The sequence below is a fragment of the Nyctibius grandis genome, chromosome 2 (genome assembly GCF_013368605.1).
Source record: "Nyctibius grandis isolate bNycGra1 chromosome 2, bNycGra1.pri, whole genome shotgun sequence".
NCBI lineage: Eukaryota > Metazoa > Chordata > Aves > Nyctibiiformes > Nyctibiidae > Nyctibius > Nyctibius grandis.
Genome location: NC_090659.1, coordinates 125,942,075 through 125,962,470, shown reverse-complemented (window position 1 = coordinate 125,962,470; position 20,396 = coordinate 125,942,075). Strand labels below are relative to the sequence as shown.

The 20,396-nt window shown below is 45.8% G+C and overlaps 1 protein-coding gene across 1 annotated transcript in view; it reads left to right on the top strand.

Moving 5' to 3' along the window:
- Positions 1-20,396, top strand: part of FAM168A (family with sequence similarity 168 member A) — a 264,445-nt gene that overhangs the window by 412 nt on the left and 243,637 nt on the right. The gene's annotated exons all lie outside the window — the stretch shown is intronic.

The following is a 20,396-nucleotide window of genomic DNA, read 5'->3' as shown; positions in this document are numbered from 1 at the left end:
GTCCCCTCGGGGCTGAGGGTCATGCGTGGCAGCAGCAGAGCTCGAACCGGTGGGGAGACCACCGCCCTGGGGAGGGCGAGACCCGGCCCCCGAGCCTGGTGTCCCCCCCCGAGCATGTTGTCCCCACCAGAGCCTGGTGTGTGTCCCCCCCCCCTCAGAGCCTGGTGTCCCCCCCCTACTCCTCAGAGCCTGGTGTCCCCCCTCCAGAGCCTGGTGTGTCCCCCCCCCCCCAGAGCCTGTTATGTCCCCCCCACCAGAGCCTCGTGTCGTCGTCGTCACCCCCCCCCGAGCCTGTTGTGTCCCCCCCCCCAGAGCCTGGTGTGTCCCCTTCCCCCCCAGAGCCTGGTGTGTCCCCTTGGACCCTGGTGTGTCCCCACCGAGCATGTTGTCCTCCCCAAAGCCTGTTTCCCCCCCGAGCCTGGTGTGTCCCCTCAGAGCCTGGTGTGTCCCCACCGAGCGTGTTGTCCTCCCCAAAACCTGTTCCCCCCCCACACCTCAGAGCCTGTTGTCCCCCCCAGCCTTGGTGGCAGGGTTTGCCTTCAGCCCCCACGGGAGACGAGCGGGCTCGATGCCCCTAGTTTGGGGCGTGGGGGGCACAGCGATGGTCAGGGGGGTCCCAGGGAGCCTCGGTTCACCTCAGCAGCCGCCTTTCGGGGCGCTTGGGTCCAGGGAGAACCCACCGAGGAGCCACCGCCGCCAAGTTTCACCTTCTCTTGGTGTGGGAGAAATGAAGTGACCGGGCTCACGGGTGATTTTCTTCTGCGTGTCCAGCTTTCAACCCTCCGGAGATACCGGTGTGGGCTTTGGGGAGGTGGGTGCACCCCAAAGATGGAGGGGATGCCGCCGCTTCACTGAAAATATCGAGAGGGGGCACGTGGGGATGACGGCGGGAGCGATATGGGGAATATTAACAAGCCCGCCAGCAACTTTATGGGATGGGAAGGGCCGAGTTGTGGCCATCGCCCCCTGTCTCGCTCCCCTTTGCAGTGGGGGGGTGTTTAAAAATGGCCTGGATTTGATGGAGGGGGGGGATGTCAGCGTGCAACGTCTGTAGCCTGAAAGCAGAGAGCGCAAGGTTGTGAAATGTAAGGCGGCGTTATTTTTTCTCTCTATATAAAATTGTATATTCTGTTCATTTTTGTGAAAGGAGTGATTATTTTCTCTTTTTTTTTTGTTAATAATTGCTTGAATACTTTGTTATTGGCATTGTGGTTTTCAGGGCAATGAAGTCCGTCGTTATGTTGTGGGTTAATAATGCCAAAAAGGTGCTTCGCTTCAGTCCTTTACAGAAAGCAGAGGAGCCTGGAAGTATGGAAATGAAATAAATATTCATGATAAAAAAAAAACACGGTTTGTACTGTGCTGGATTTTGGGGGGATTTGTTTTCCTCTTTTTTTTTTTTCCCCCTGCACATGGGGATGATGATGAGCTTTCAGGTTATGGCTTTTATTTCCATAGACAGAATTTCATTCAAAAGATGTTCATTTAGTGCTGAATACTGTCAAATGTAGAAAAATGAGCAGGTTGAGTGGCTGGTTTCTTTTTTTTTTTTTCCCCTTTCCTGGACAAAGGCATGTTGTACTAGCCAGAAAGAAACCTCAAGTGATTCTATTTCTGTTTTGATCAAAATATGATTTAAGATGCAGTGGTGTGTTGATTTCTTGCTGTTAAATAGCGATGGAGAAAGCTAGAGGTTTTTTTTTTTTAAATTTTTAAGGAATGTGAATGATGGAAACATCTTTAGGGAAATATTTTGCTGGACTCGATGGCATCAACCGCATTATTTCATGAAATGTTGACTGTGAGGTGCTTGTTGATTAGAACTCAAATTGAGGACCGATGTTGAGCAATGTAAAGAAAAAGGAAATTAGTACTGGGAGGCCAAATGCTTATAGTTTTTTTTCGTTCTTTCGGATTTTCATTTTGAATTTTAACTGTTTCATGGATTCTCTTGACCTTTTTGGTTGAGTACATAAAAAACCCCCAACCAACGATTGTGGTCTGAATATTTATTCTTGCTCGATGTATGTAGTCATTCAAAGGAGTGACAGCACTTAGCAATGTATTTTTTAGGTGAATTATATATTAAATCTGATTAACTTTTCTCTGAAAGTTATAAATATCAACTTCCCTAGCTATGAATCTTTTTTTTTAAAAAAAAACAAAGCAAATGTTTATGTTTTTCAGAAGGGATCTCTCTCTCCCAAATGATGTGCTTACAGTGGCCTTTCATTTTAGTTATTTAGTTATTTAATATTTCATATATCATTGTTCAGATGTATGGATTTTTTTGGTATACTCTGGTTGATTAAAATCCCTGTCTGCCAGTAAAGACATGCTTTTTTTTTGGAGTTGGAGATCCTTTGGAACAAAGGGATGAGAAGCAAAATGACTGCGTGCCGTGAAGGTGTTTTGAATTTATTCAGGAATGGGGAATACTGGAGTGAGGAACAAATATGATACCATGAAATAAAACTTAAATGCACCCATATTGCATCGAAATTAATGTGAAATAACTATGGGACACGGTCATCGAGGGAGAACATATCGTAGAGGTCCTTTCTGATCGTAGGTGATATTTGTCCGTCAAACTCAATGATAAGTCTGCGTTGCACGAGGTGAACTATTTAGGGATTTTTAAACCACTTCTTTTCAGTTAAAAGTTTTTGTGCTCCCCTATATCAGTAACTCACCACATGGATAATGGGGGAAAACCAGGAGAGAAAGGTGATGCTGCTCTTGGTGCTCCTGGAAACGTTTCTCAGGCAAGTGAAAATGCTTCGGAGAAGCATTTCTGCGAAAGGCCCTCAACTGAAAGCGTAATTAAAATGATAATTAAATTGAGTCTGAATTTAATTATCTGATCTGTCTAGAAGAGCTTGTGAACCTCGGGTTGGATGCATAGGTGCAAACGCAGCCGCTTTAGGCAAGGGAAGCATGTGTTTAATCCAGGTTAGTGTCCGCTTTTGGTAGGTTTTCGAAGGTGACCACCGTGAGCTTGGCGTCGATCTCCTTTTCTGGGACGCGGGACGTTCGCAGCTGGGATGGAGCTTCTGGGTCACCAAGTCCTACCCGCCGTGAAAGCCAGCAACCGTGGCATAAACATAATTCAATCTTGTTTTAAACCCAGGTGTTTTTCTGCTGCTGCCTGCGGCAGAGGGGTGTTTCAGAGCTTTATCCTCTGGTAGTTAGAAACCTCCACGTTTCCACTCAGCAACTCTCTGCCGATTTCCAGCTCTCAGGCGGTTGGTAGCAATTGATGAGGCTGTCAGAAGGGCAACACAACTTTTATATCTTCTTTTCTGAGCTCACTCTTTCCTTCAGTCCAGATTATGATCTTCATTTGTCTTCCAGACATGCCTTTTGGGCTTGATTGTATCTGCAGAGGCCCCCGGTTTCCCTTTCCGCAGCACAAGTGCTCCGTGTACTTTCTGTTTCCTCTGCAATTCATAAAGTCTCTCCTTAAACCCCGGCGTTTTTCACTGTCTTTCGGTCCCAAATTAGCTCCCCTCACACTCGCTGAGTGCAGCTGGATGGTGCTTTTCCTCGGGCGGCCGTGGATGGTTGAGTGCCATCTCCCCGCACCGTGGAGGTGCTCGGGTTGACCCTTGTCCCGAGGCGAGAGACGTGCGATGTCCTGCCAATCTCCTCCTCCCAACGCTGGTACGACAAAGAAGTATTTGAAACATCCCCTGGAGAACTGTGTTATTAGCCAGCGTGCTCGGGGAGGAGTGACTCCTCGCATCTTTGATTTATTTGCGGGTGAGATCGTGCGTCTGAGAAGAAGCTGGCTGCGAAGGAGAGGTGCGTGACTATTCACGGTGGTCTCATTTCTTAATGTACCGTGATCTTTCTAATCAATCGGGCTCAACTTTGCAGCTTAAAATCCCTAAGTCCTCGTGTTCAGTCCATAGAAATATTCGATCCCAAATGACCGAATGTGAAAAGCTTTTTCCTTGTATTCTGTGGTATTTTTCCAAACCACCTAAACATCATTTTTTTGCTGATTTCAAATCCTATTCAATTAGTCCCGTCGGATATTACTGGATTCTTGTACGCTGTCGTGAACATTTTTGTTTCAGTGATCATAAATAAAACCTCCCTATCCATTTTTTTGCCTGTTGATGGTCTTTTAACTCTTTGAATTAAAAAATATTGGCTCTTAATCTGTCACTTTTTAGAACTGGGAATAAATTGTCAAGAATTATTTCCGTGTGACTTGACTACCTGCCAGTCGAATGGATGCCGTTCTCCAGAGGTGTCTGTGTTACCTTCTTCTTCCTTCCACTCCACTGAATCCTTCTGTTCCTATTTTTGTGTTTAAAACATTGATATCACTAAATGGGAGAGGAAAATGTCAGTGGCAGTGCTATGTTTGTTTATTTATTTGTGTAAACCCGATTTCTTGAGGAAGAAAGGGTGATGTGATCGCACTATCTACCTGCCCACCAGGAATTCTGCACTCCCTTTGCACTTTGATCCAGATTTCAAAGGGTCATAGACGTGGAAGACAATCTAGCTTTATTTTTTTCTGAAAATTTTGAGAAAGTTGGCTGCTAGGCAGAGGGGAGAGAATAAAATCGGTGCTTCTACCCAAGGAACAGGACTCATAACAGTTCCTCTCATTTTTCTAGGAGACAGCATCTTGCTGGCTGGTTGGGTCACATGCTGGAGCACGTATGGTCCTTTGCCAAACCAAGAGATAAGGGCTGTGGGAGGGAATTTGGGAGAAGTTTTGAAGTATTGTGTAGGTGGTGGTTGATGGCCTTCACGTAAAAATCAATTGGAAGTGCTTGTTTGTCTTGCTGATTTGGGAACAACATGTATAGGATATATATATTTTGTATAGTGATCGTCCCTCTGTACTCGGCACTGGTGAGGCCGCTCCTTGAACTGTGTCCAGTTCTGGGCCCTGCACTTCAAGAAAGATGTTAGAGGTGTTGGAGCGAGTCCAGAGGAGGGCGACCAAGCTGGTGAAGGGTCTGGAGGGTCTGACCTATGAGGAACGGCTGAGAGAGCTGGGGTTGTTTAGCCTGGCGAAGAGGAGGCTCAGAGGTGACCCTATTGCAGTCTACAACTACCTGAAGGGAGGTTGTAGTAGAGTGGGAGTCGGCCTCTTCTCCCAGGCAACCAGCGCTAGGACAAGAGGACACAGCCTCAAGCTTCGCCAGGGGAGGTTCATGTTGGACATTAGGAAGAATTTCTTCTCAGCAAGGGTCATTAGCCATTGGAAGGGGCTGCCCAGGGAGGTGGTGGAGTCACCATCTCTGGAGGGGTTTAAGAAAAGACTGGACAAGGCACTTAGTGCCCTGGTCTAGTTGACGTGGTGGTGTCAGGGCAATGGTTGGACTCGATGATCCCAGAGGTCTCTTCCAACCTGGTTAATTCTGTGATTCCATGATTCTGTATTGTTGGGCTCTGACGTATTGATGCTTTTCTTTGTTGGGTGGATAGTTTTGACTTGGGATTTTGTGTTTCAAGTTAGTTTGAATCGGTAGCAACAGAAAGAGCTGTGAATTTTCAGGGGTTTCTTTCGTTGAGAGGCAGGTGCGCTTTGCGACGGGTGTCTGAAGCATGAAGCCCAGACCCGTAATGAAGATCCCAGTCAGGGAAGATCCAGCTCTTAAGGTGTATCCAGCATTTGCAGATCTTTTGAAATTTGTGGAAGCTTTTGAGTACGAAGCACCTCTTGAGAACGAGGCCATTTTCTTGTCTTGGGCTCCAAACAGCAACATGAATATACAAATCTGAGTAATTTCCAGATAGATTTTTAATATGTAACTTCACTCAAATATGAGCATTTTGTTATTTATCTGTTTTTCTAAGATCTCTTTCTTGCTGCCTCTAAGTCTGAACGCAGATGACATGGTTCATCATGCTTGTATTGAAGTGAACTTTCTATTTCTTCCCTCTTTCCTGTTGGAACCATGCAGGGAAGCGATGATGATGATGATATTTGTGGCGTAATACTTTCTTTTTCAAAGAACTGTACAGGGAATGAGGTTCTGTTGAGGATTTGGCCTCAAGTTGTGCCAGGGGAGGTTTAGATTGGAGATCAGGGACAATGTCTTCATGGAAAGGGTTGTCAAGCCCTGGCACAGGCTGCCCAGGGCAGTGGTGGAGTCCCCATCTGTGGGGGGATTTAAAAGCCATGTGGATGTGGTGCTGAGGGCCATGGGTTAGTGGTGGCCTTGGCAGTGCTGGGTTAACGGTTGGACTCGATGATCTTGAAGGTCCTTTCCAACCAAAACAATTCTATGATTCTATGATGGAGACGCATTGGTTTCCTCACAGTGTGAGTGGGACTTGAATTATTTTTAAAAAGTTCCTCTGAGTTTTGTTTACTATGGATGTGCTGAAAACCCTGAGCACTGCGAGGGAATTTCAAGTGACTTTGTGCTTTCTGGGAGGAAGAAACATGGTCCTGCTGACACTCTTTAGGAGGTTATCGCCATAGGATTTATAAAAGCTGAAAAAACACGTTCCTGTCTTCTGTTGCAGGTGCTGTTTTGTATTTGGCTGTGCTTGTTCCTCTCTTCCTCTCCTTGAGTGAAATGGTCACCTGGAAGGTGGGAAGATTAAAAGTCGGAGCAGAAGAATGGGTTTTATCATAGCTTTCGTACAATAACATTCTCAATAGGAAGATGAATGCTGAAGCGTATTTGTAGGCTGAACACTTTTGCCTTCCTTGTCTTAGCAAGGGTTAGAGATTTGGGAGGATTATTGAAGACAAGCTTAAGGGTATTTTATGAGAGAAAAAGTACTAAACTGGCAAGAAAAGAAGAGATGCCATCATGCCTGCTAGGCGTGTCTAATTCTTTGATGAAATGGATAAAGATTGCAGACTGCAGCAGAAGTTAAAATAGACCGTAACATCTCGGGTTCTGCAGGGTTTTTTTCTTGCTTCTAATTTGCTGTTGAACTTAATCAAAAAGATCTGGCTCTTTTATGGCGTCGGACTCTTTAGTTTATCTGCCAGGAATTAAAACACAGTGTTGGGGCTTTTGCTTTCTTTGGCATTAGATACCCAACTCTCTAAATTTGATAACGTGTGGATCTTCTCATTTTGATGTTGGAAATACATTTTGAAGACTGGTGGGACGTTTTGAGCACAGTCTGTTTTTTCCTTTTTTTCCTTTCAGTTCTTCATACTTGAATTTGTAGGCCATAACAACTTGCTCTTTTAATGGAAAAGGGGGTTTATGGGGTTATTCTTAACAAACTCTTAAGGCTCTCCACAATCCCAACAGGTAAGTCTGTTCCTGTTCTGTGGATCATCCTGTTCAATGCAAGATTTTGGACTTAAATGACATTCTGTGTGTGCATATGCGTGTGTATATATATATATATGTATATTTTACACGAGACACCTTGTTTTGTATTATTGACAAGGCAGAGTTGGAGAAGAGTTGGAGTGTAGCCAGCCGGTCTAGGGAAGTGATCGTCCCTCTGTACTCGGCACTGGTGAGGCCGCACCTTGAATCCTGTGTCCAGTTCTGGGCCCCGCACTTCAAGAAAGATGTTGAGGTGTTGGAGCGAGTCCGGAGGAGGGCGACCAAGCTGGGGAAGGGTCTGGAGGGTCTGAGCTACGAGGAACGGCTGAGGGAGCTGGGGGTGTTTAGCCTGGCGAAGAGGAGGCTCAGAGGTGACCTTAGTGCAGTCTACAAGTACCTGAAGGGAGGTTGTAGTGGAGTGGGAGTCGACCTCTTCTCCCGGGCAACTAGCGATAGGACAAGAGGATACAGCCTCAAACTTCGCCAGGGGAGGTTCAGGTTGGACATTAGGAAGCATTTCTTCTCAGCAAGGGTCATTAGGCATTGGAAGGGGCTGCCCAGGGAGGTGGTGGAGTCACCATCTCTGGAGGTGTTTAAGAAAAGACTGGACATGGCACTTAGTGCCCTGGTCTAGTTGACGTGGTGGTGTCAGGGCAACGGTTGGACTCGATGATCCCAGAGGTCTCTTCCAACCTGACTGATTCTGTGTGATTCTGTGTGATCTCTGGAAAACGACTTGTTTAAGTGTCCCTAGATGGGTACTGCTTGGCTTAACCTGTTTCTGGAGATACTTGGCCCTAAGTGAAGGAAGTCTCTGAGGATGTGTCATCTTCTCCTGCCATTTAGGTGCACAAAGTAAGATCACTCATTACAGTTGCTGATGAGTTTTCAACCAAGATAAATGTAGGGTCTCTCTGGACAGGTGGGCTCTTGTCTTGTCAAGGACTTGTCCCTATTTAGAAGTATTTTGGATTAAACTTGTGAGCATTTAAAGTGCAATTCCTTTGGAACAGGTCCCCATATGAACATTTTTTCTGTAGTAGTTTATTCTGCAAATAATTTTCTTCAGTTTCCTGTGAATGTCATAACTTAATGAGACATTTAATGCCTTTTGCAAAAACTACGGCATTCCACGTATTTTTCAGGTTCAACCTCGTGTGGTCTAGGCAGCTAGAATAAGATTTCCAGTTGGCCTTGTGGTTGTTTGGAGGAGGAACTACGACTTGTCTACATGTGCCCTGCTCTTGTCCTAGAGTGACCAGTGCTGTACCTGGGCTGAGGGTGATCACTTGGCCATGAGAATAAGGTCACCTAAATGCTCTCCTGCCGGTCATCCTCGCCTCTTATAGTGATGCAAGTGAAAGGTGAAACCAATGCAAGGAAAATTGGTTAAAGCTTAAGTCTGCTCTTGATTTGACTTATATTCACAACAGAATTTTTGAAGTCTTAAAGCGCAGTGCCGTAAATTTGAGAAATAGTTTCCTTTTCTTTAGTGTAGCATCTGAATCCCAGCTGCCGAAATGGGCAGCTAGCTGAGTCTTCTGAATACAGATGGATCTCGTTTGGAAGCTCAATCAAATATTTCTTTCCATAAGTACTTTTTCACTGTCTGTATATAACACACACACACAAACTGAAGTTGTAGAGAAGATACTTGGTTTGGGTTGGCTACTTCTGTGGTGGTAGACATGTTGTGGGCTCAGTAGATGTGGTGTCGTATCTGTTCTCACCCGAGTTTCAGCTTTTCTTTCTTAATTCGTGGAGTTTGTTAACGTTACCATCAAGAAATAATGTCTTAAATTGCTTTAAGCTTTGTAAAATGCCCTTGGAGCGTCTTACGGCAGGTTGGTGTTGTCTAGAGTTTTTGCTGGCTTGTGAATCAAAGCCCTCAGTTTGTGTTACAACCAACCTCTGAAGAAAAGGCATAAACCCCTCAGAGTTCTTGAGTTGCTTCTGGATTGCCATTTAGCAAAGTGTCCAGCACAAATCATGTTGTCCTCTCCCTCTCTTCCACACCACCACTGCAAAGGTGGCCCAAGAGATGACCCCTTTTCTTTCTGATGCTGACTCTACCACAGTGACCTGCAGCTGTATATGCCATTAAAGCTGCTTCTGTCCAAGATTCTTGGAAGGTCCTTGCAGACCTCGCTGGGTTAAGCCTCACAAGATCCTCGTGCATAGATGTACTATCTCTGTTTTCACCATGGAAAAATGGAGCCTGGAGATTTCTTGCTGACATTGCACAGCAAAGTTGGGTCAGATGCTGTGCTGCTTCTCCCTCTGTGGAGGCCAGGAGATGGATTTGATTTGTGTTCTGTTGGGATGTGCTTAGATGCTGTGTTTGGTGGCTTTCTGTATGGACTTAGAAGGGAGTTCCTAGAGCTTACGGCTTAATTAGTCTGACCTCCTTGAAACCACAGATCCTTAGATTTTCCCTGGAAAAGGAGCCTAATGACTATTTATTTTGGGCTACTGTTTGCCTTCTGCCAGGACAGTCAGTCTTAATTTGAAGGTCTCAAGTCACAAAGAGTCTGCCACTTGATATATTTTCAGCAATTAATTACCCTCTCTGATTAAAAAACGAAGGTCTAATTTGAATTAATTTCCAACTATTGCTTCCAAAAGCCTTTTCTTGTCTAAATTAAAAGGTCCTTTGATACCCAATAACTTTTCCCTTTGGAGGGAACTCCTAATTCCATAAGCGAGTGGTCTTTCAGCTTTTGTTTTGCACAAGTTAAACATGTGGCATTGAGCTGGGAAGAGTTGGGCAGTTTCTTGCCTGGCGGTACCTCAGATTGTGTTTCAGGGTCTCTGCCTTTCAGATTTTGTTTCCTAGATGTAGTACCTTGCGTTTGGTTGTATTGAAATCTGCTTTGAGTGACCTTTGCAGTCCGAATTGCTGCGTATCGCCGGCCTGTCCTCTTCGTGTGTCATCCAGAGTACCATTCACAAATCTTGTCCATGATTATATTAATTTTCACATCTATAGTGGACCTCTTGCATTGTACCGGGCTCCATATCAAGCCCAGCAGAACCCTACTACAGCTAACTTTGTTGACGGCGATTTTCTACGGATGACTGCCTTTAGTCATCTGTCACTTGGCCAACTCAAAATCCGTTCAGCATGCTTTGTTGACATAGTAGAGTGGTAATTTTTTAATCAAGATGTCATGCTCCACAAAAGTTTTCCTGTGACATTGCAGCAGTTACCTTTATCATCCTGATTTTTGAATCTCATCTAAGAATGAAATCAGCTTTCTTTGACAAGGCCTATTTTCAATAACATTACGTTGACTCTCATTAATTTTGTTCTTGTCCTTTTTAAGTCTAGATCAAGTCTGATTGAGTTTTCCCTTATTTTGTCCAGAGCTGATGTCTGGCTGATTGATAGTTACTTGAGTCATCTTTTTGCCTTCTCCTCATGTTGTCATGTTAGAAATGTTTGTCTTCCAAATTTTCTTTCCAAATATTGGAAAATACTGGACAGGCTGGAGAGCTGGGCGGAGAGGAACCTCATGAAGTTCAACAAAGGCAAGTGTAGGGTCCTGCACCTTGGGAGGAATAACCCCATGCACCAGTACAGGTTGGGGGCTGATCTACTGGAGAGCAGCTCTGCAGAGAAGGACCTGGGTGTTCTGGGGGACACCAAGTTTCCCGTGAGCCAGCAATGTGCCCTCGGGGCCAGGAAGGCCAACGGTGTCCTGGGGTGCGTGAGGAAGAGTGTGGCCAACAAGTCAAGGGAGGTTATTCTGCCCCTCTACACTGCCCAGGTGAGGCCACATCTGGAGTAACTGTGTGCAGTTCTGGGCCCCCCAGTTCAAGAAAGACCAGGAATTACTGGAGAGAGTCCAGCGGAGGAGTACGGAGATGATCACAGGACTGGAGCATCTCTTTTATGAGGAGAGGCTGAGGGAGCTGGGGCTGTTCAGCTGGAGAAGAGCAGACTGAGGGGGGATCTTATCAATGCTTACAAATACCTTAGGGGCGGGTGTCAAGGGGATGGGGCCAGACTCTTGTCAGTGGTGCCCAGTGACAGGACAAGGGGCAACGGGCACAAGCTGAAACATGGGAAGTTCCATCTGAATATGAGGAAAAACTTCTTTGCTTTGAGGGTGGCAGAGCACTGGCACAGGCTGCCCAGGGAGGGGGGCAGTCTCCTTCTCTGGAGATATTCAAAACCTACCTGGACGTGACCCTGTGCAACATGCTCTGGGTGACCCTACTTTGGCAGGGGGTTGGACTAGATGATCTCCAGAGGTCCCTTCCAACCCTTAACCATTCTGTGATTCTGTGATATTGAAATGAAGCCTCAGGGTCTCAGCAATGTTGGGACTCTTTGGAGGACTCTTTGAGGACTCTCACATTCAACAGCCTGGGCCTCTGAGGCACCTTCTCTTGTGGAAACGCAGAGCTGGTAGAGAGCTTGGGAGACTCTCCAGTCCATTCCCCTCCTTGAGGCAAGATAAAGTGTCTCTAGAACATCCCTGACAAATATGTTTCTAATTTTTCCTTAAAATCTTCCAGTTTAGGAGGTACCCAGCCTCCTTTGGTAGCTGGCAATGGGTACTTAACCAATTTAGTTAAAAGCTTTTCTGTATCTTATTTTTCTGGTGAATTAAGATGCTTCACCCCAGAGGACGTGCAAAATAACCCATCCCCTCGTCTCCGTTGTCACTGATTGGAGCGTGTTACGTTCTCCTTCAGTTTTCTTTCCTCTAGGCTGAACTCATGGATCATATTGTTTGGAAATCTCTTATTTTTGCTGCTTTTCTCTGTCCTCTGATGTGTTTACTTCCTTCGGTACACGGACTCGGTACTCCGTGGCCTTGTCAGCATTGTATAAAAAGAAGTGCTGCTATTTCCCACGTCGCACTCTATTAAAACCATCTGAATTGCCTTTCTTTTTTTTTTTTTCAAATCCATTCTATTGTTGACTTATATTCATTCGTGACCCAATACACCCTCTAGGATATTTTCTCTAGCTACTTGTTCTCCACCTGCGCAGCATACGTTGCTCTTGCACTTGTCTTTATTGAGTTTCACTGGGCTGTTTTGGTTTGACACAATTTGATCTTGACGTATCCGTGTTGTTTCATTTTTTACTTCTATAGAGGTTGCTTAATAATTTTTCTAATATCTTCCCATTGATTGCAAGGGGAGTTAAAGCTCTAATTTGCTTCAGAAGTTTTTCCAAGCTCCACTCTGATCCCAAAAGCACTTTGAAACTTTGGGAGTGAATATAAGTGGATCATCTATATGCAAATTCCTTAATTTTTCCTCTGCTAAGTTATATTTGTAAAAAATCAACATCTTAAGTGATGCCTGTTTTCATTATGTTGGTATTTCATTAAGATGATAACTAAAAAGTACAAACGTCACACAAGTTAAAATCAATTATTTAAATCAAGACATTTTGCAGTCTTGATTGAATTACTAGATGTAGATATATTTAAATGCCACCCTGTTCTTTTTCTCCCCTGTCAAGTCTTCCAGTCCAGTGATTGCTGCAGCTTTATTGGTTGTAATGAGGTCCAAAATAGTTACTTTCTGTTATAAATTCTCACCTAGCACTTTGGGAAACTAATCCTCTAGAATTACTTGAGAGTTTCTGCATCCCTTCTCTCTCCTCTGTAACCCCACATCTTTTTTTCTCCCTTCATGTGCATATGGAGTCATGTACTCTGCTCCATGTCTTGGTACTTCCCAGAATAGAACACACAGAATCACAGAATCAACCAGTTTGGAAGAGCCCTCTGGGATCATCGAGTCCAACCATTGCCCTGACACCACCATGGCAACTAGACCAGGGCACTAAGTGCCATGTCCAGGCTTTTCTTAAACACCTCCAGAGATGGTGACTCCACCACCTCCCTGAGCAGCCCCTTCCAATGGCTAATGACCCTTGCTGAGAAGAAATGCTTCCTAATGTCCAACCTGACCCTCCCCTGGCGAAGTCTGAGGCTGTGTCCTCTTGTCCTATCGCTGGTTGTCTGGGAGAAGAGGCCGACTCCCACTCCACTACAACCTCCCTTCAGGTAGTTGTAGACTGCACTAAGGTCACCTCGGAGCCTCCTCTTCTCCAGGCTAAACACCCCCAGCTCCCTCAGCCATTCCTCATAGGTCAGACCCTCCAGACCCTTCACCAGCTTGGTCGCCCTCCTCTGGACTCGCTCCAACACCTCAACATCTTTCCTGGACTTCACCCATTATAAAACCCCAAGTTAATGCTGAGTAGCCCTGGAAATTCAGCTTCTTCTGCGATATTGATAACTGTCAAAGAGGTGAGCCTTTTTCCCCCCCTCTTTGTAGGGGTGTGTTGCAGCCATCGCTTCCCTTTCATATCAGAGCACCGTCAAACAGATGATTTTAAAGCCCAGTCACACACTCATCGCACCAGATTTCATTCTTTTTCTTATTGCTGGTCAGGATTTTATTTGTTCCTGCTTGTTATTCAGCCTCCTGGCGTCCATACATAGCAATAGAAAATTCATTTTCTTTATGGACGCTCTTGTCTGACTTTGAACCTCATTTGCCCTTCTAAGTGTCCTTCTCTTGTGTTTAGCTTATTCCTTTCCTGGATGCATCAGCAGTTTCATCTGGGAAGGTGTCTTATTAGTTGGAAAGGTGCTGGCTCTGCAATTCCTGATCTCTCTTTTCCCTGCAATATCGTTCAATCACTCAAACCCAAATATTCTCATCGGTCGTGCAGCCTTGTTCAGTTTTTTTTTGCCTTCTCTTGCATCTAGTGCTGGACGCACGTTTTAGCTCGGGGATCAACAACCTGCGGATGTGCAATCAGACTGTGAACGGGGTGCGGGGCCGATAGCGTTGGCATTTGGAGGCACTCATTTGCCAGAGGCAGCGGTTTGCAATTTTGGACTCTCCCTGAGCTCTACGCTCAGCAAAAGCCGCTGTCTTGCGTAGAAGCAAGATACCATTGACGGGCAGATTCCTGCCTCTTCGAGAGGCAGCTTCTACCAGATCCTGTGAGGTTTCTCTTGGCACACTCGTGCCGTAGCACGGGGAAGAAAAAGCCTGGCGTGACACCATATAAACATTGCCCAACCTTGACTTAGACTCTCCTTTTCAGTTCTTTTCCAGAGGAGGGCAACCAAGCTGGTGAAGGGTCTGGAGGGTCTGACTGAGGGAGCTGGGGTTGTTTAGCCTGGAGAAGAGGAGGCTCAGAGGTGACCTTAGTGCAGTCTACAACTACCTGAAGGGAGGTTGTAGTGAAGTGGGAGTTGGCCTCTTCTCCCAGGCAACTAGCGCTAGGACAAGAGGACACAGCCTCAAGCTTGGCCAGGGGAGGTTCAGGTTGGACATCAGGAAGCATTTCTTCTCAGCAAGGGTCATTAGCCATTGGAAGGGGCTGCCCAGGGAGGTGGTGGAGTCACCATCTCTGGATGTGTTTAAGAAAAGCCTGGACATGGCACTTAGTGCCCTGGTCTAGCTGCCATGGTGGTGTCAGGGCAATGGTTGGACTCGATGATCCCAGAGGTCTCTTCCAACCTGATTGATTCTGTGATTCTGTGAAATCTTTTCTCACCCGCTTAGTTCCAGCTGACGCCGCGTTGCTGCTCCCAGCATGCACGGTTACTTCTTTTGACCAGAGTGGTTAGCCAATATTTGTGATCGTCTGTTGTAAGAGGAAATCGATGCCAGGCAGGTATTTCTCGGAGGCAATCGTGTTGATTCGCAGAGCATGTTTGCAGAGGCTGGTTTTTCCGGACGCAGCCTGAAGCGAACAGCAGGAGACCATTTTGCTCCGTGCTCCAAGGTCGTTTTTTTCCTGCCAGCGCTAAATACATGCGCGCCCGCACGCACATGTACGCGCAGAGTTTTTCTGTGACTTACACCACGGGTGTTTTTCTGGCTGTCCTTGACTTTCTCGTGCTTTCCTGATGCTCTTCGCTGACGTTTCTGGCTCTGTCAGTAGGCTCGACAGCGTGCGTATTCTCTCCTGTTCTCTGTGGTTTACATAGTTTCCCCTTCTGATGCTCTGTGTTTGTGTTCAGCTCTTGGAAAGCTGGTTTTTTTTTTTACTCACATGTGTTGAGGCCAGTTTGTGGCCAGCCTTGCTGGCTTTAACCTCTTCATCCAAAATTCCACGTAACAGAATTGTCTTCACTGGAGATGTTTTCGATGAATTCATGATCTGGTTCAGCCTTGTGCTTTCACTTCAGGGGAGATCTCTCTGCCGGAGAACCCAAACCTCCAAGCTTTTTTGTTGTGGCTGATGTATTTTGCTAGTGATGAATGATGATCTCATGGTTAGATCGTGGGAGACTGGCATCCGGTTCTTTCCGTGCCCACAGTTTCCTTCTGGTTTGCAAACTGCACAAGCGCTGCCTCAATTTCACAGAATCACAGAATGTCAGGGATTGGAAGGGACCTCGAAAGATCATCTAGTCCAATCCCCTGCCGGAGCAGGATTGCCTAGACCATATCACACAGGAACGTGTCCAGGCGGGTTTTGAATGTCTCCAGAGAAGGAGACTCCACAACCTCTCTGGGCAGCCTGTGCCAGTGTTCGGTCACCCTCACTGTAAAGAAGTTTTTCCTCATATTTATGTGGAACCTCCTGTGTTCCAGCTTGCACCCATTGCCCCTTGTCCTGTCAAGGGATGTCACTGAGAAGAGCCTGGCTCCATCCTCATGACACTTGCCCTTTACATATTTATAACATTAATGAGGTCACCCCTCAGTCTCCTCCAAGCTAAAGAGACCCAGCTCCCTCAGCCTCTCCTCAGAAGGGAGATGTTCCACCCCCTTAATCATCTTCATGGCTCTGCGCTGGACTCTCTCTAGCAGTTCCCTGTCCTTCTTGAACTGAGGGGCCCAGAACTGGACACAATATTCCAGATGCGGCCTCACCAGGGCAGAGTAGAGGGGGAGGAGAACCTCTCTCGACCTGCTAACCACCCCCCTTCTAATCCACCCCAGGATGCCATTGGCCTTCTTGGCCACAAGGGCACACTGCTGGCTCATGGTCATCCTGCTGTCCACTAGGACCCCCAGGTCCCTTTCCCCTCTGCTGCTCTCCAACAGGTCTGTCCCCAACTTGTACTGGTACATGGGGTTGTTCTTGCCCAGGTGCAGGACTCTACACTTGCCCTTGTTATATTTAATTAAATTTCTCCCCGCCCAACTCTCCAGCCTGTCTAGGTCATCCCAGTTGGGATATGGCAAAAAGGGTTGGTAACACCTGTAATTTCCATGATAGGTAGTTGAAACATTGGGAGATGCCACAGCAATGACTCCCCCACTTCTTCAGCACACGAAGGAATGAGAAGGTTTTTGACCCTGTGCTCCTGGTCGCCTGGTTGGGTTCCTCCATTGTGCCCTATATGGAGTTTTTCTTTTAAGTTTTGTACAGATTTCCAAAAGGCATCAAATTATTCTGCTTATATGGAAGTGGCTCTTGCAGAAAGTCTGTGACATCAGTGCTGCAGAGAGTATTCTGGTGTCTTCCTTGTTTCGATTTACAATTCAGGCTGGTGCCTTTGATCTGCGAAAATCTTGATTTGACTCTTATCTCCTTGTGAGACCTCCTTCCCCAGGACTGTGCTGGCAGTCAGGATTAGCTGGGCTTTATTTCATTAACAATCTTGTTTTTAAATCTGAGGGGACTTTCAGCAGAGTCTTCTCCCAGGGCAGGGGGTGCATTGATTCTGGAATATGTTTTTCTTGGTGTTATCAGGATTTTCTGGCTATTGAGATAAGCTGTGGGGGTTACGGATCACTGAGTTTTCTTCCTACATTGGCAACTGGAGGAAGTTGTCTGTGTCTTCAATGGCTTTAGGTTTTATCTGACCTTCCTATGATTTTACCTTTTTATTATCATTTCATATTTCTTGTTTTGTATGTGTGTTTATGTTAACCAAAAGATAGTGGGGAGAACATTGGGGAAAACAATCCCTTATTCTTTGGCTTTTCAGGCGCACTTGGCTCAGTTAAGTTCTAGAAGCAGGCCATCTTTGTCTTCAAAGTTCATAACTTGTTCTGATTTAAAAAGAAAATAAAGTTGGAAAATCTTTAGGACCAACGTGGCAACACACATTTTCTGTACCTTGACAAGTTTCCAAACTGCTTTGCTGTCAGAGTTGATAAATGTGAACTTTTGCAGGTGTTGTCAGATCTGTGGGTCTGCAGAAGTGTGGGCTGTTCTGGAGTGAGGTCACTCATCTAGAAAGCTTGAATGATGCCCATTACTGTCACTTCTGGCTATGGTACATCCCTAGGAGGAAGAATGTAAATCAGTACCACTCAGTGGACATAAAATACTCATTTTCTTACTAGCAGCCATATTTCTGAAGCAATAACTGATACCTGAAAAGGCGAACTGTAAATTCTTGATGCCAAACCAACATTGTTGATGATAAAAGGTACAACCCCAAACTCCAAGATACTGGTTGCAAAATCAACTCGAAGAGAAAGGGACCCTTTGCTGCCATCTGCATCTACGTCTCAGCAGAATAAGAATCGTGATTGTATTTTGCCCAGGGAGGTGGTGGAGTCACCATCTCTGGATGTGTTTAAGAAAAGACTGGACATGGCACTTAGTGCCATGGTCTAGTTGCCATGGTGGTGTCAGGGCAACGGTTGGACTTGATGATCCCAGAGGTCTCTTCCAACCTGGTTGATTCTGTGATTCTGTGATTTCGTGACTGCAAATTCCTGAAGCGCTGGCACCCAAATCCAGAAATCCTGACGCTGTTCTTTGAAGGCAAGAAGTTTTGTGTAGGTGTCTTGCAGTAATTTTAGCTTCTTCCCTTCATACAGCACGTACCCTCTCTGAACTAAGGCTCTTGCCTACTGATGTAAAAGATAGCTCCAAAAGCTCTTCTGAAAGAGACGGTATTTTGATGATACAGCATTTAGACTACGTACTAAAACCACCTGAAGTACTTTTATGGCTTCCTTCTCAGACCATCTGAGCCACTTATAAACTGTAGTTAACGTAACAGTGCTTGTAGAGGTAGAGAAGTGTCCTTTACCGCCGTTCCCCAAGTGTAAAATGTGCATCAGATGGGCCGAGAGCCTGGTTTTGTCGCTGGTTTAGGCAGGTGCAAGTCCTCAGTGCTGCGAAAGATGCAGTCCTGCCCTCCCTCCTGCCGCACTCTCTACCATACCTTGTGCTGAAGGCATCGTTTCATGAGATACTGGTGGGAACTGGGGAAGTTCAGGTTGGACATTAGGAAGCATTTCTTCTCAGCAAGGGTCATTAGCCATTGGAAGGGGCTGCCCAGGGAGGTGGTGGAGTCACCATCTCTGGAGGGGTTTAAGAAAAGACTGGCCATGGCACTTAGTGCCATGGTGTAGTTGCCATGGTGGTGTCAGGGCAATGGTTGGACTCAATGATCCCAGAGGTGTCTTCCAACCTGATTGATTCTGTGACCGATATACCAATATCTTCTGTGTGGAGCTGCCCAGTTACGTTTCCACATGGTGTGAACTTGTACTTGGGAACACATGGTCAAGGAGAAGGGAGGAAAGGTGAGACCATATCTTCTGCTAACACCATGAGTTTGTTGACTTAAATGACTTTAAATTTGGCTTCAGGAACTGAAACAACATCCTCAAGGTGTACTGCTGTGATGTGTTTGAGGTAAGGGGACCGGCCACCACACTGTCTGTGATGCTTGTCTGACTGCATGGTGAGCTGATTCACGCACTGAGCTGACAGGACAATAACCTACAAGAAAACCTTGCAAATAACCTACACAAAAACAGAATCACAGAATCAACCAGGTTGGAAGAGACCTCTGGGATCATCAAGTCCAACCGTTGCCCTGACACAACCATGTCAACTAGACCAGGGCACTAAGTGCCATGTCCAGTCTTTTCTTAAACCCCTCCAGAGATGGTGACTCCACCACCTCCCTTGGAAGCCCCTTCCAATGTCTAATGACCCTTGCTGAGAAGAAATGCTTCCTAATGGCCAACCTGAACCTCCCCTGGCCAAGCTTGAGGCTGTGTCCTCTTGTCCTAGCGCTGGTTGCCCGGGAGAAGAGGCCGACTCCCACTGCGCTACAACCTCCCTTCAGGTAGTTGTAGACTGCACTAAGGTCACCTCTGAGCCTCCTCTTCTCCAGGCTGAACACTCCCAGCTCCTTCAGCCGTTCCTTGTAGGTCAGACCCTCGACCTTGCAAATAACCAAGAAAACCTTGCAAAGCATAAATTGGGAGGGGAAGAATAAGTCCCATCTTCTGGGACTTTTAACAGGACAACTCCCTTTTATTTATTTTAAAAGTTAGAGCAATGCAGTGTTTCTTTTGCTGGCTCAAGAAGGTGGAGCCCAGGAGCTGACCCAATCTTGTAGTCTTAGAGATCTTGCCATTTAGTAAAGAGGGAGTGAAAAAAAATCCGGAGATTAAATTTGCTTAAGATGTGTTCTCGAGACGAAACACGGATGCTTTATTGAAGATCAGTAGTCTCTGCAAATCTTTTTATATTGAAATAATTCAATGGGAGTGTCCATTTTAAGATTATTGGGGAGTATCCAGAGTCTATTCCTGGTCCTGAGAACGGAAATCTGGTTTAATTGGAGCAGCTCGCTGAGAGCCACGCTTCCTGCCACAGTGGTAACACTAAGAATGATCAGTAACATGAGAGATTATAAACCCCCAGGCATTTTACATCCATTTCAAGGAGCCTGAGTAAACTAAAAAGCAACAAAAATTGGGCAGCACCTGGGAAAACAGAGGCTCTGTGTAGGGGATTCAGAGGCTGTATATGAAACCTCCCCAAAAAGTACCTGGATCAGTGGGGACATAGTTCCTGGGTTCACCTTTTTATTGTTTTATTTTATTTTATTACTTTATTGTTTTATTGACTATCTCATACTTGGAGAGGGGCTAAAAATCCTCTGCTGCCACAAATAGTGCTCGAGATTTCTTTGTTATTTACGTATATTTAACCCTGATATTTCTTGCTGATTTGGTTCTTTTCCATATTTGTAGGCAATGTATGAGAGTGAAGAAAGGAAAACAAAACTAGGAAAGGAAGACAAAATGTTATCAGATAATCCAGGGATGTCAGATAGCTGGAAGCCTTTAAAAACAGGGTTTTGAAGACAACGGTATCCCTCTATTTTCAGAAGGAAAAATAGCATGCAGGTA